Source organism: Ictidomys tridecemlineatus, chromosome 15 (genome assembly GCF_052094955.1).
Source record: "Ictidomys tridecemlineatus isolate mIctTri1 chromosome 15, mIctTri1.hap1, whole genome shotgun sequence".
Lineage (NCBI taxonomy): Eukaryota > Metazoa > Chordata > Mammalia > Rodentia > Sciuridae > Ictidomys > Ictidomys tridecemlineatus.
This window is the reverse complement of record NC_135491.1, coordinates 698,542-710,755: the sequence shown is the minus strand read 5'-3', so window position 1 is coordinate 710,755 and position 12,214 is coordinate 698,542. Positions and strand designations below refer to the sequence as shown.

At 46.8% G+C, this 12,214-nt stretch overlaps 1 long non-coding RNA gene across 2 annotated transcripts; it reads left to right on the top strand.

Moving 5' to 3' along the window:
* Positions 1-37: 37 nt before the first annotated feature.
* On the top strand, positions 38-1,536 carry LOC144370990 (uncharacterized). 2 transcript variants are annotated; one of them, XR_013431125.1, is made up of 2 exons: positions 38-177; positions 1,093-1,536. It is a non-coding gene; the product is annotated as an uncharacterized LOC144370990 (long non-coding RNA). The 2 variants fall into 2 exon arrangements; XR_013431124.1 differs by lacking the exon at positions 38-177 and adding an exon at positions 218-649.
* Positions 1,537-12,214: the final 10,678 nt, after the last annotated feature.

Genomic DNA, 12,214 nt, shown 5'->3' with positions numbered 1-12,214 from the left:
GCCGCCTTTGGCGGCCCAACGGGCCCAGGGTACAGAACCAGTCGGGGTAGCAGGCCTCAAGCCCCCGTGTCTCCGTGGGCGACGACCCGAGCCGCAAGAGTCAGGCCCCAACGAGGGCGACCACGCGTGGGCGTGTCGGAAGTTGGGGAAAGGGCAACTGAGGGCAGGAAGTGCGGGGTGCGTTGGGCCCGTCGGGGCGGGGCTTTGCGGGGAGAGCAGTGGGGTGGAAATGCGAGACGCGCCTTCTGTGGCGGAGGCCGGCCGGTGTCCACGGCAGGGCTAGACAGGTCCTCTCCCGTCCACGGGGCGGAAACGAGGGTAGGGCGGGACGTGTTCAGTGCCTGCGGCCAGTCGGCCCCAGGCTTCCGGGAAGGGCGGGGTTAGACTGTCCGGAAGTGGCCGGGTCGGGCGGAGGTGCCCGGCGGGGGCGGGGCCATGGCAGGCCAGAGGTGGGCCCCGCCCGGGGCGAGCCTAGTACGGGGCGGAGCAGCGTGTCTGGAATCCGGTTGCAGCTGGGGCAGAGGTCTTTGGGCAGCCAGAAGCTGCTGTACGTGCATCTTCCCAGGCAGCCCAGCCCGACGGAGACTCAGGGCCCAGGGATCTGTCCAGCTGGGGCCAAGGACCTGGTGTGCCCCTCTCGGGATTCATGGCAAGTCTCAGCAGTCCTCTGCCTCCCTGCGGGCGTCCCCGTTCACTGATTGCTGAATTGGTTTCAGGGGCTAATTTTTATGGACTCGATGAAAAAGACCACTTTTGGAGCCACGCTCAGCAGGCCTGTAATCCCAGCCACTCAGGAGGTTGAGGCAGGAGAATCACAGGTTCAAGACCAACTTCTGCAACTTAGGGAGGCCCTAAGCAAATTAGACCTGGCAGAAACAAAAAGGGCCAGGGGTGTGGCTCAGGGGTAAAGCACTTCTGTGTTCAATCCTCCCCACCTAACTGAAAAAAAAAAAAAAAAGGGGGGGAACCACTGTTATGCTGTACATGTTCATCTTAACTGTTGTGTTGGGCTGATTTTTGCATATTAGTGGTTACTCAGAGGTCATGCAGTGTCTTTTGTTCTGATAGTATTTCCTTGGGTTTTTCTTGTAGATGGAACACATCCTGACCTGGGCTTGCTGCTCATTTAATGAGTAACTGAGTCTTTTTCACATTTGGCAGAGGTACCCATGTCCAGGAAGGGAAAGCCCAAGTCTGTTGCTGATCAAAACCTGCTGTATGCACATCTTCCATGTCCTTCCAGAGCAACACAGTACTCTTTTGTCTTTCTCATAGATGATTGCCTGCTATTTTTTTCCTGAGGTGTCTTGTCTTCTTTGGGCCACAGGAAAATGTTGAACTGGCTAGTGTGACATGTTAAATAATCATGTTTACTAACATTTTTGTTTCGAATAAGTATACTGTGGAAAACTGATTCATGAGACATACCTTAATGTAATTGCATACTTTTAGCACATTAAGTACAATATTTAGTATGATTGTAAAAAAGCATGATTTCTGAATAAATGTTAACTGTTAAACATGTGAAATATCAAATGTGTTATGCATCCTTTTTATTTTCAGAAACATACACACAACCCTAATCTCTTGTTCAGAACCTTCAAAATTCATAAATGTTTGGATTTTAGAATAGTAAAGTGTATACAGTGTAGAGCACATAACATCCTCACCATCTGGGGTAAGGCCTGGCTGTGAAACACAGGAGTATACAATCTTACCAGATTGGAGAAAGACTGAGTGTTCTGCTCCTCCATGTGAACTTCACAGATTCATAACGTGAAGACATTTTTCATTAGAAAAGATTTCAGAATTCTAGATAGCAGAGAACGCATTAAGGATCAGATACAAAAATGATTGGAATAGTAATTGTAGATTTCTCATTTGGTTGCAAAGTTTGATTTCATACTTTTTCTTTTTTAACATCCTGCACATGGTCAGGCATAAGTATGTTGAGATGATGAGTTATTGTAATAGTCTTCTCTATGCGTTCTTGAATCAATAGTCCACTATTGCTTTAAATTAATCTGTAAGTAAAAACAACACAAATAAAACTAAGTAGACCCTCCTGTGGCAGCAGTGGCATTCAACTGAATCAAAGCAGCTATACAACTTGACTACTCAAAATTTGATCTCCACTTACCATTCTTCGATTCATCACCTGGAGCATATCAGATTGTTGCATGTGGAAGACATCATTTTTAAATACAAGTGTTGTAGGGACAACCAAGGCAAGGCAGCAAAGATAGCAGGAAACAGTTTCATTTGGCTGCAGCCAGGTTTAGAGGGCACAGCTTTTGCTGTAATCAATCAATCCCCTGAACCTCCAGTTCAGAGAGTTTCAGAGTTTTATACCCAGCGTGTAAGGGGAGGGGCTCAGAAGTTCACAGTCTGCAGAAGTTCACATAAAAGCAGCTTTTTCTTTCACTGTTTTGGGCAAGTTAACCCTTCAAGGACAGCACCTGAGAAGGAGAGAGCTTCTTCTCTTTTTTTTTTTTTTAAATGTTTGTTTGGTTTTTTTTTTAGTTTTCGGCGTACACAACATCCTTGTTTGTATGTGGTACTGAGGATCGAACCCAGGCCGCACGCATGCCAAGCGAGCTCGATACCACTTGAGCCACATCTCCAGCCCCTCTTTTCCCCTTTCTTTCCTCCCTCTGCCAGCTGTTACCACATCCCCAGCCCGGTAACTTAAAAATGTAAACATCTCTGTGAAGCCCAGCTCAGGGCCAGAGGTCTTGTTTGCACATTTCTTCAAAGTACTATACTGGATACGTTTGTGAAAAACAAGTAAGGGGTGTCCAGCACCTGGAGTGCTGGTATCTTCTCTGCCAGTGGCCAAGTAAACAGGGCGACACGAAAATAGGAAGTTTATCTACATTGGACTCTTGCAGAGACTCTTTTGCTGACAGTCCTAAAACCAGACATGGTAAAGCAGGCTTTTCTGTGGAGAAAGGAGGTGCCACTTCACAAGAAGGATCTGTTCATCTTTGAAGTGTGAGCCTGACACCTCACTGAACCTTTAGGACTTCAAAACTTCAGGTTGGAAAGTCACAGCCAAGTTAACACTTTTTACCTGTAAATTATTTGAAGCATAATTATTTCTCAAAAGAGGCTTTTTGGTCCATTTTTCTGCCACCTGTATGTTCTTTGCCCCACTCCCCAACATCAAAGACAAGGTCAGCACCAAGGTGACCTCACTGGTTATAATGCCCAGAAAGAGGCAAAGAGTCTGAGGTCTGAGCAGTGGGCAACCACTAACAGCCTCCAGAAGATGGTCTGCGTCAAAGAGGAATGCAGGAGGTCCACAATGCAGGGCAAACCCGGAGGAAAACCCAAAACTAGAGAGGCTGGGTCCTCAGGAGAGAAAATGTACAAGCAGGTGGTCTTCATGCTGGTTAAGCTGCCCACTGTTGCCACCCAGGACTGGCCACCCCCATCCCCCTTGCTGTCCCATGTGGGTCATCTTGTTCCTCAGCCACTAGAATGTAGACAAAGAACAAGCCCCAGAAACTCTGCTGGTCCTGGTACAACCCAACTCAGGGTCTCTCCCTGCCTAAGAAGTCCACCTGTTCCTATGAAAGTTCACTTCTGTTTCCTCTTGAATTGTTTATTCTTCTGATATCAAACACGGATGGTTATAAAATACATCCCAGACAACAGAAGGAGTCTGTTCTCAACAAATAGGGTATGAAACAGACTTAAATGCTGTAACTTGGAAGAAAGACAATATATTAATGAATAGTCAGACTCGGTGGTGCACACCCGTAATCCTAGCCTCTTGCAAGGTGGAGGCCATCTTGGGCAACTTAGATTCTAATAAACTAAAGGGGGCCAAGAATACAGCTGAGTGCTAGAGCCCTTAGCTAGTATTGGCAAAGCCCTGGGTTTGATTAGCAGTCCTGGAAAAGCAAAGCAATCAACAACAAGAAAAAAACAAATGAGGTTAGTTTATCAAGAAATGCAGGGGACGCATGTGAAGATAAGTTTCTGGAAAGAAATGCTCATGTTCCAGAATGAAAAGTCCAGTGTATAAAGTGTCAGTTATACCCAGTTTACCACTAGACCAATAAAGTTGCAATAGAGTTACAGCAGAGCCTTTTAGGATATTTGACCCTTGGCCCGTGGACTTTTTTCTGTGCTTCCTTCCTCAAAATGTGAGGGCAGGAACTCCCAGCTTTGTGTGTGCATGTATTTGGGGTGGCATTGTAACACTGATTGATGCAAGAACAACATAGTACCCTGACCCAGGCCCATCAGTGCAAGGTATTCTCCTGTTCATGGAAATTAGGTTGAAGGAAGGAGCAAGCACTAGGAGTCAGGCCCCAAGTTTGGGTTAGATACTTGGAGAGTGTGGCAGGCTGAAAAGGGCCTCCAAAAAAGTTGGTCCTGATTGCTGCTATGTAGAAGCAGGGTCTTTGCAGATGTACCTGAGGATCTTGAGACAGGGAGATCTCTGGGTTCTAAATGCAATCGTGTGCCTTCACAAGAATGAGGTGGAGCAACTGGACCACACCTGTGCAGAAGAGAGGTGTGGGCAGTGCCCACAGAAGCAGGGATCAGAGTGGTGCACCCTAAAGCAAGGAAGGAGGGCAACTGCCAGAGGCTGGAAAAGGCGATGCGTTCTCTCCTGGAGCCTCCGAGGGGACCTCAGCCCTGCCGTCTTCGTGACTTCATCACTGATACTGACTTCTCCACAACTGTGGGAGGTCACAGGGAGAAGCCCAGGCTCTTGCACAGTGGTGCTGTCAGTGGGCACCAACTGAAGCGAAACCAACATCTCTGAGGCGGATGGAAAGAAGCAAAGCAACTGAACGTTTGGAGACGTCGTTGGACTGCCAATCATGTTGATCCTAGAGTGCCTCTAACCTGCCAGGCCTGTGGGTGGAAATTCCCTGGTGTCACTCAGTTTGAGAGGGGCCTGCTCTTCCTGGTGACAGGAAGCCTCCCATGCAACAACAGTGCGAGAGCCATACTTGTCTTTGTTTCTGGTTTGAGTCTGTTTGAAACCTCAGCATGACCCTTTGTGTCCTGTTGACTGGCACTGAGGTACAGTGAACATGGCCACAGGTGGGAAGCCCTGATTCATGCATCAAGGGAATTTCACAGACATGAACATGTATCACCCAGGGCACAACTCTAGACCACCTCCAGAGCCCATCCTGCTTCCCGGCCAGAATCACAGAGGTAAGCACCACCCTGATTTTCACATGGCCTACTTTTTCCTGCTGGGTCTGGTGTCTCCCGCTCAACATGGTGTTTCTGAGGTTTATGCAAGTGAACACTTACCCGGCAGTGTGAGATGCCATGTTCTCCTTACTTTGTTTTGAGGGACTGCCAGAGGGATTCATTTGTTTGTTACAACCAAGCCTTCTATGAACATCCTTTCCTGTGTTCTGGGGACATGTCCATGAGCTGTGAAGCCATCACTGCCAGTTCTGTAGGTGTGTGGCTTGGAAACCTTACAGGTCTGGAAATGCTTGCTGTGCTCTCCTCCACAGATGGGATTCTCATGGGCACGAAGCTCCAACATCAGAGTCCTTTCTCTTCTGCAGTCCTTACTTTCTAGCATCCAGGATTCAAACACAGACACCAGTGCTGCTCCCACCCCACCCCCCGTTTTTTGTGAGCGATTCTGGTTAGTGTTTGTGCGGTTTGCACTGCCCTTTCAGTCTGAACCACTGTCTGGGCTGGGCTGTGTCTTTTTCATCTTGCCTGGATGCTGGCTGTGCCCTTCAGAGTGTGAAGTTACACAAGGTTCTTCATGATGCTCTCTGGGTGAACACTAGAGTGTCAATGAGTGAGCCCTTGGGTGTAGGTGTTTAAAGTGACAACATGTGGATTATGCAGGAAATGGTGTGTGGCATGCCCTGCCCACAGCCTCTGGTTGAGACATCATGAAGGTACTCATGCTGAAGGATGTATGGCCTCGAGGCTGAGGTTGTGGCTCAGCGGTAGAGTGCTCCCCTAGCATGCATGCGGCACTGGGTTCCATCCTCAGCACCACATAAATATAAAGATATTGTTTCCACCTATAACTAAAAAATAAAAATATTTTTTAAAAAAAGATGTATGGCCTCTGTGTCGTTCAAAATTGGTGTTTTTTGATTTGTATGATGCAGAAAGACAGTTATCATTGATTATCTAAGACAATAATTTCCATGAGACATTGTCCATCATATCTAGACACTGAGTTCCATTAGATGTTTCTGTGGGAGATCAAGGGTCTATGTAGAGTGGGATCGCTCCTACCTGCTCATCAATGATTACAGGAGGCTGTGAGAACAGTCTTAACACATTTCAGTACTGAGTTCATGGTTCAAAAATAATGTGGGTGGAGGCAGGAATACGGCAAATTCAAGGCCAGCCTCAGCAACTTATAAAGAACTTGTGCCAAAATAAAAATAAAGCTGGATGCTGTGGTGCATTTCTATAATCTCAGTGGCTTGGGAGACTGAGGCAGGAGGACCACAAGTTCAAATCCAGCCTCAGTCAACTTATTGAGGCCCTAAGCAACTAGCGAGACCCTGCCTCAAAATCAAAAATAACAAGGTCTGAAGAAGTGGCTCAGTGGTAAGCTCCCTTGGGTTCAATCCTTGGTACCAAAAAAAAAAAAAAAAAAAGAAGGAGATTGGGATGTACCTTGGTGGTAGAGCACCCCTGGGTTCAATCCCATAGGGTAAAAAATAATAATAATAGCAATAATTTATGGGGTTTTGCCTCCTTTATGGCTTATCTCTGAGGTTCAATAAAATGAAATTCTTATCAACAGTTTTTCCATGTTGGTTACGTTTGGTGAGTTTCTCTCTATGTACGTTTCCTGATGTACAGTAACAAAGCTACAGTTGAATGCTTACCAACAGAACACCTTTCACAGGTCCCCACGTGCACTTGTGCTGGGTGGATAACGACACTGGCTGGCTCTTTCTACCCATCACAGCACAGGGTCCCCCAGGATGGTTCTCTGGAGCCAGCTGAGCTATCTAAAGACTCCCACAAAGACCACAACATGGTTTTCCTCTCCAGTGTGAGCAAAGTGTGAAAGATCATGTTCAGAAGTTGCTTCTCCCACAATGTCTGACAGCCTTGCTCAGGAGACCCTCCCACACTCAGCAAGAGGAGTGCTGTCACCCAGGAGCTTGTCACAGTTCAAAGGTCTCTCTTGCTTGTCATGTAGACATGCTCGCTCCACTGTGCCTTCTCCCATGTCGGAGGGCATATTCCCTGAGGAGGGTCTCACCTCACTGGAATGACTTCTGCCAAGTCAAAGGTGGCAGGAGCTCTGTGTGGACACTCCACGTTCCTACATGTAAAGGGCTCTTTCCTGGCATTTCCAGAGGTTTGAGTTACATTTTAAAAATGTGCCACATTTGTTTCATATACAAGGGTTTTCTACACTGAACTATTGCAAGTGTGAAAAGTTGATGTTTTGACAGAAAGCACTCCTTCAATCATGATTTTTGGTTTTTTTCCCTCTGCATTGAGGGTACTTGATTAAGCCTGAGCATGGGTGGGGTTTTTTGTTTTTGTTTTTTGATGTGTCATGATGTGGCCTGTGGCTGGCAGAAATATTTGACAGTAAAAGAGAATTGATTTTTTTTAAAGAGAGAGAGAGAGAGAGAGAGAGAGAGAGAGAGAGAGAGAGATTTTTTTAACATTTATTTTTCAGTTTTCAGTGGACACAACGTCTTTATTTTTTTATGTGGAGCTGAGGATTGAACCCAGCGCCCCGCGCAGGCCAGGCAAGCACGTTACCACTTGAGCCACATCCCAAGAAGGAATTGAATTTTAATTAACTTCCTCCCAGAACAATTTTTATTATTGGTATCAGAGATTAAACCTGGGGGTACTTATCCTCTGAACCACATCTCCAGTCCTTTTTACATTTTATTTTAAGACAGGACCTCACTAAGTTGCCCAGTCTGGCCTTGAACCTGTGTTCTGCCTGTCTCAGTTCCCAAGTTGCCAGAAGTATCCGTGTGGCCTCCACATGCAGCAGAACTCATTATTGCTGTGGTCTCTCCAGAATCTGCGCTCTCAGCATATTCTTTGTGCCCATCTCTCCTGCTGCTTCTCTAAGGGGACTTTTCCAGTGACCATGGGCAAGGTGTGCTGTGAAGAGATGAGGGGCCTAGACTGGGCAGTGCTTTCAAGGACAGAGCACACGGTGCCCTCAGTGACAATGCTAAGGCGAAAGACGCACAGCCATCACCAGGTTGGAAGTGGGAGCCCAAGCGAGGGCAGCCACCATGCCCCTCCGCTGCACTGACACCAGCGTACCTAGCTGCTCAGAGGCCTTGTCTTCTCATTTGCTTTTTTTTGTTTGTTTTTTATTGATTCCTCTGCAAATGACTTGAACCCCCAGGACGTAACGGTCACTTTCCTAATCAAGCTCATCGCATGCTGGTTCTCATCCTGGGTCCTGCCTGTCGGGCAGTGTTGGCTCCCAGTTTTTTGCCACTACAAACCTTATTGTAGTAAACAGCTCTAATTTTTTAGGCCCTTTCAAAGCACAAACTCTCACAGGTGGAGTGCCTGGGCCAAAGGATGTGTGTGATTAATGTATAAAGATATTTCTAGTTGGGTGCGGTGGCACATGCCTATAATCCCAGTTACTCCAGAGGCTGAGGCAGGAGGATTGCAGGTTCCAGGCCATCCTCAGCAACTTAGTGAGGCCCTAAGCAACTTAGCTAGACCCTGTCTCAAAATAGAAAATAAAGGGGGCTAGGGATGTGGCTTAGTGGTTGACCTTCCCACCCCACCCCAAGTTCAATCCCTGGTACGAAAAAAAAAAATTCAGGTGAGTTTCCAGGCCAAACAGTACTAATTCACTTTCCCACAATGGCCATGTAACTTTCAGGAATCACTGTTTGGTTTAATTCCACCAGTTGGATGAATAACAATGCATTCGCTTATCACTTTACCTTGCCTTTGCTGTATGATGAATAAGCCTGATCAGCTCGTTCTATACTTAATTAGAACCTTGATATCTTCCTGCTTGAACTACCCATTCAGGGCCTTTGGATCCATCCTGTGATCAGAGAGTGGACACTCTGGGGTTTTCTGCTGTGTTAAGCGTTGCAATTATGTGACTATCTTTGTTGTACTTTACAGTTCTTAGAGTCAGATATGACACTTCCTAGGTGACTTATGGGACTGCCATCTTGATGGAGAAGTGTTGGAATAACTTTCGGTTCACAGCTAGTAGCTACCAGCAGCTCAGAGTGCTAGGAAAACCTACGCTTATACAGGCCTGACAGGAACACCTGCAGGGCCGAGTGCTCTGCTCTAGCCAGCCGTCTGTGAAACCACATCCTCAGCACTTGTGGTCAGAGTTGCCAAGCTACCAGACTACCAGGTCAGGAAACCGATATTCAAGTGCTTCAGGGCGTCTGACCCCCCAACTCATAAAGTCCCTCTGCCTTAGGGACAAAGACCCTTCCAGACTGCCTTCCATCACAACAGGAACATTTAGTGCTTCCTCGTAGTATGGTTACATTAGGCATAAGATGATTGGCTTATAGGTGTTAAGGTGCTTATGTGTGATTGGCAGGCACGCCCTACCTGAACCCTAATACAGCTGTGTGCGTTCCAAAATTAAATGAGCTTGAGCTTGCTGAATGTCGACTCTGGTTTCTCATCAGCCAGCTCTCACCAGCTCCCAGTGTCCCTGTGTTGACTTTTTTTTTTTTTAAACTTTTTTTTTTTTAAAGAGTGAGAGAGAATGAGAAAGAGGGAGAGAGAGAGAGAGAGAACTTTAATATTTATTTTTCAGTATTTGGCGGACACAGCATCTTTGTCTGTATGTGGTGCTGGGGATCGAACCCGGGCCGCACGCATGCCAGGCGAACACGCTACTACTTGAGCCACATCCCCAGCCCCGCTGTGTTGACTTGACACTGCATCTCTACCTTCCCACGACTGAGGTGACCATTGACCAGAATCAGTGACAGGAACACATACACAGAAGGACTCCTGATATCAAAGATCAGACCTAGCCAGGGACCAGCACCTGGTGACCTTTGGTGCACCTGCTACTGTCAATAAAGTTTTATTGGAACAAAGCTACCCCATTGCTTAGTATTACCTATGGCTGCTCTCTGGCAGAGCTGAGAAGTCATGGTGAGACCTCAAGGCCTGCAAAGATGAAAATTCTGATCACTGGGCTCTTTACAGAGTGAGTTTTCCAATCCTGCCCTGGAAGAGTGTGTATCTGTTCCTGTACTACTTAGCACCAGGGAACTGCTGTCCATGATCCCAAGAAACACTCTTGCTGTTAAGGATATGCTTCATTGTTAACCTTATACCACATCATCAACTTTATTTCTCTTTTTAACTGCCTTTACTCCAATTCATTATGTTAGTTGCAAATCTATATTAATTTGATTAGTTCTGCTCTTTTATTCATTTATTTATTTTTTGGTAATGGGATTGAACCCAGGGTCACTTAACCACTGAGCAATATCCCCATCCCTTTTAATTTTTGTTTTAATTTTGAGACAGGGTCTTGCTAAGTTGCTTAGGACTTTGCTTAGGTACTGAGGCTGGCCTTGATCTTGCAGTCCTCCTGTTTTAGACTCCTGGGTTGCTGGGATTACAAGTGTGCACCACCATGCCCCCAGCTTACTTTATTTATTTTTAATCTTTCATTTTCCCTCATTAAGGTATTTATTTATTTTCAGTTCTGGGGCAAGTACTCTGCCACTGGAATATATCCATTACCTGTCTGTTAATTTATTTTCATAGTACTGGGATCAAACTCATGCTTACAAGCACCCTACCACTGAGCTACATCCCCAGTCCTTTTTGTTTTTATTTTGGGACTGGGGCTTGCTATGTTGCTGAGGTTGGCCTTGAATTTGCCAACCTCAGTACCTGGGATTACAGGCGTGGGCCACTGCAGTCACTAATAAAGACATTTAATGCTTTTCCTTTTCCTTTGATTATTTCTTCTACTTGACCATATCACCCTTCAGTTTGTCTGGTGAGTTTGTAAGTTTGGGAATCGAGCTGCTCAGTTATAGGAAGCTTTTCTCTTTCAGTTCCAGTCTCTGCAGACTAGTCACTTCTGGTGGAGACTACCAGCCCTCTTCTGCAGCCCTGAGCTTCCTGCAGTGTTTGTGACAGGTGCTCATCTGTCTGGGCTGGGTGGTGGGCCTCATTCTTCATGTCTGTAGCCCTGCACACCCCCACTGGCTGGCTGGGCTGTGAGAGTCAGGTCAGTGGCTGTGGAAAACACACAAACCACCTATTTTGCTCTGGAACACCACAGGGACCAGTGGCCAGGTCCTCCTTATCAAGGGAGGTGGCACCCATTTCCTTCTATTGTTCTCTTGCAGCGCCCAGGAGCCTAAGTCACAGAAGTGGAACCATCTCCAGGTGGCCCACAGGTCTAACTGCCCAGAGGTTCTGCAAGAGTCTCTTATTCCTGACTGGTTTTGGAGGCTAGGAAAATAGGTCCCAGCATGGCCCTTGTGTCAAATACCTAGATTCCTCTACTTGAAGGACTAGAGAGGTGGGAGGGGGAGTGGTCATGGGTCACCTTCCCACACCACACATAGCTGCCCTACCTGAAATCCCAAATCCTAGGAGAAGTTCCAGTGTGAAAGGAAGGAGAGAGATGAGCATGATTGTCAGGGGGCATGCACTTTACATTGGTGGACAGTGAAGTGCAGAGACCACTGGGAAGGAATGGATAGGAAGATTCGGAATACGGAAGAGAAAGGGGATATTTGGAAATGCTAGGCCTTGAAGAAGCCAATCAGAAGTAGACCCAAGGAACTTGTCCAACCTCAGGAAGAAGGGCAGGTTCTTTCGGTACTCACTTTGAATTGCTGAGGAAAAGGAAAGAAATGGATAAAGGAAGCTTGTAGAAAGCAGGGAGGAAGTTCGGTCTGGATTAGCCTGTGATAATATATGAATTTTCAGTGTTAAAACAGTGATTTGTTCTAGGATCATCCCTTGTCTTAGCTGTCCATGGGCTGTGTTGACTGTGTTGCGCATCGTGGCCTAGTGAGTGGATGGGTCTGGCATTGGGAATTCCTCACAACACCCACACAGAGATTGACCACCTGATGCAGGTGAACCTCCCCCTCAGCTCTGACAAAGGTCCCACACAGCATCTGAGATGGGTGTGACCTGCCAAGATGCCAGGCAACCTGCTGACTGCAAGACATCATGAGACAAGACCCCGCCCTTGAAACCTTATCCCTGCCTT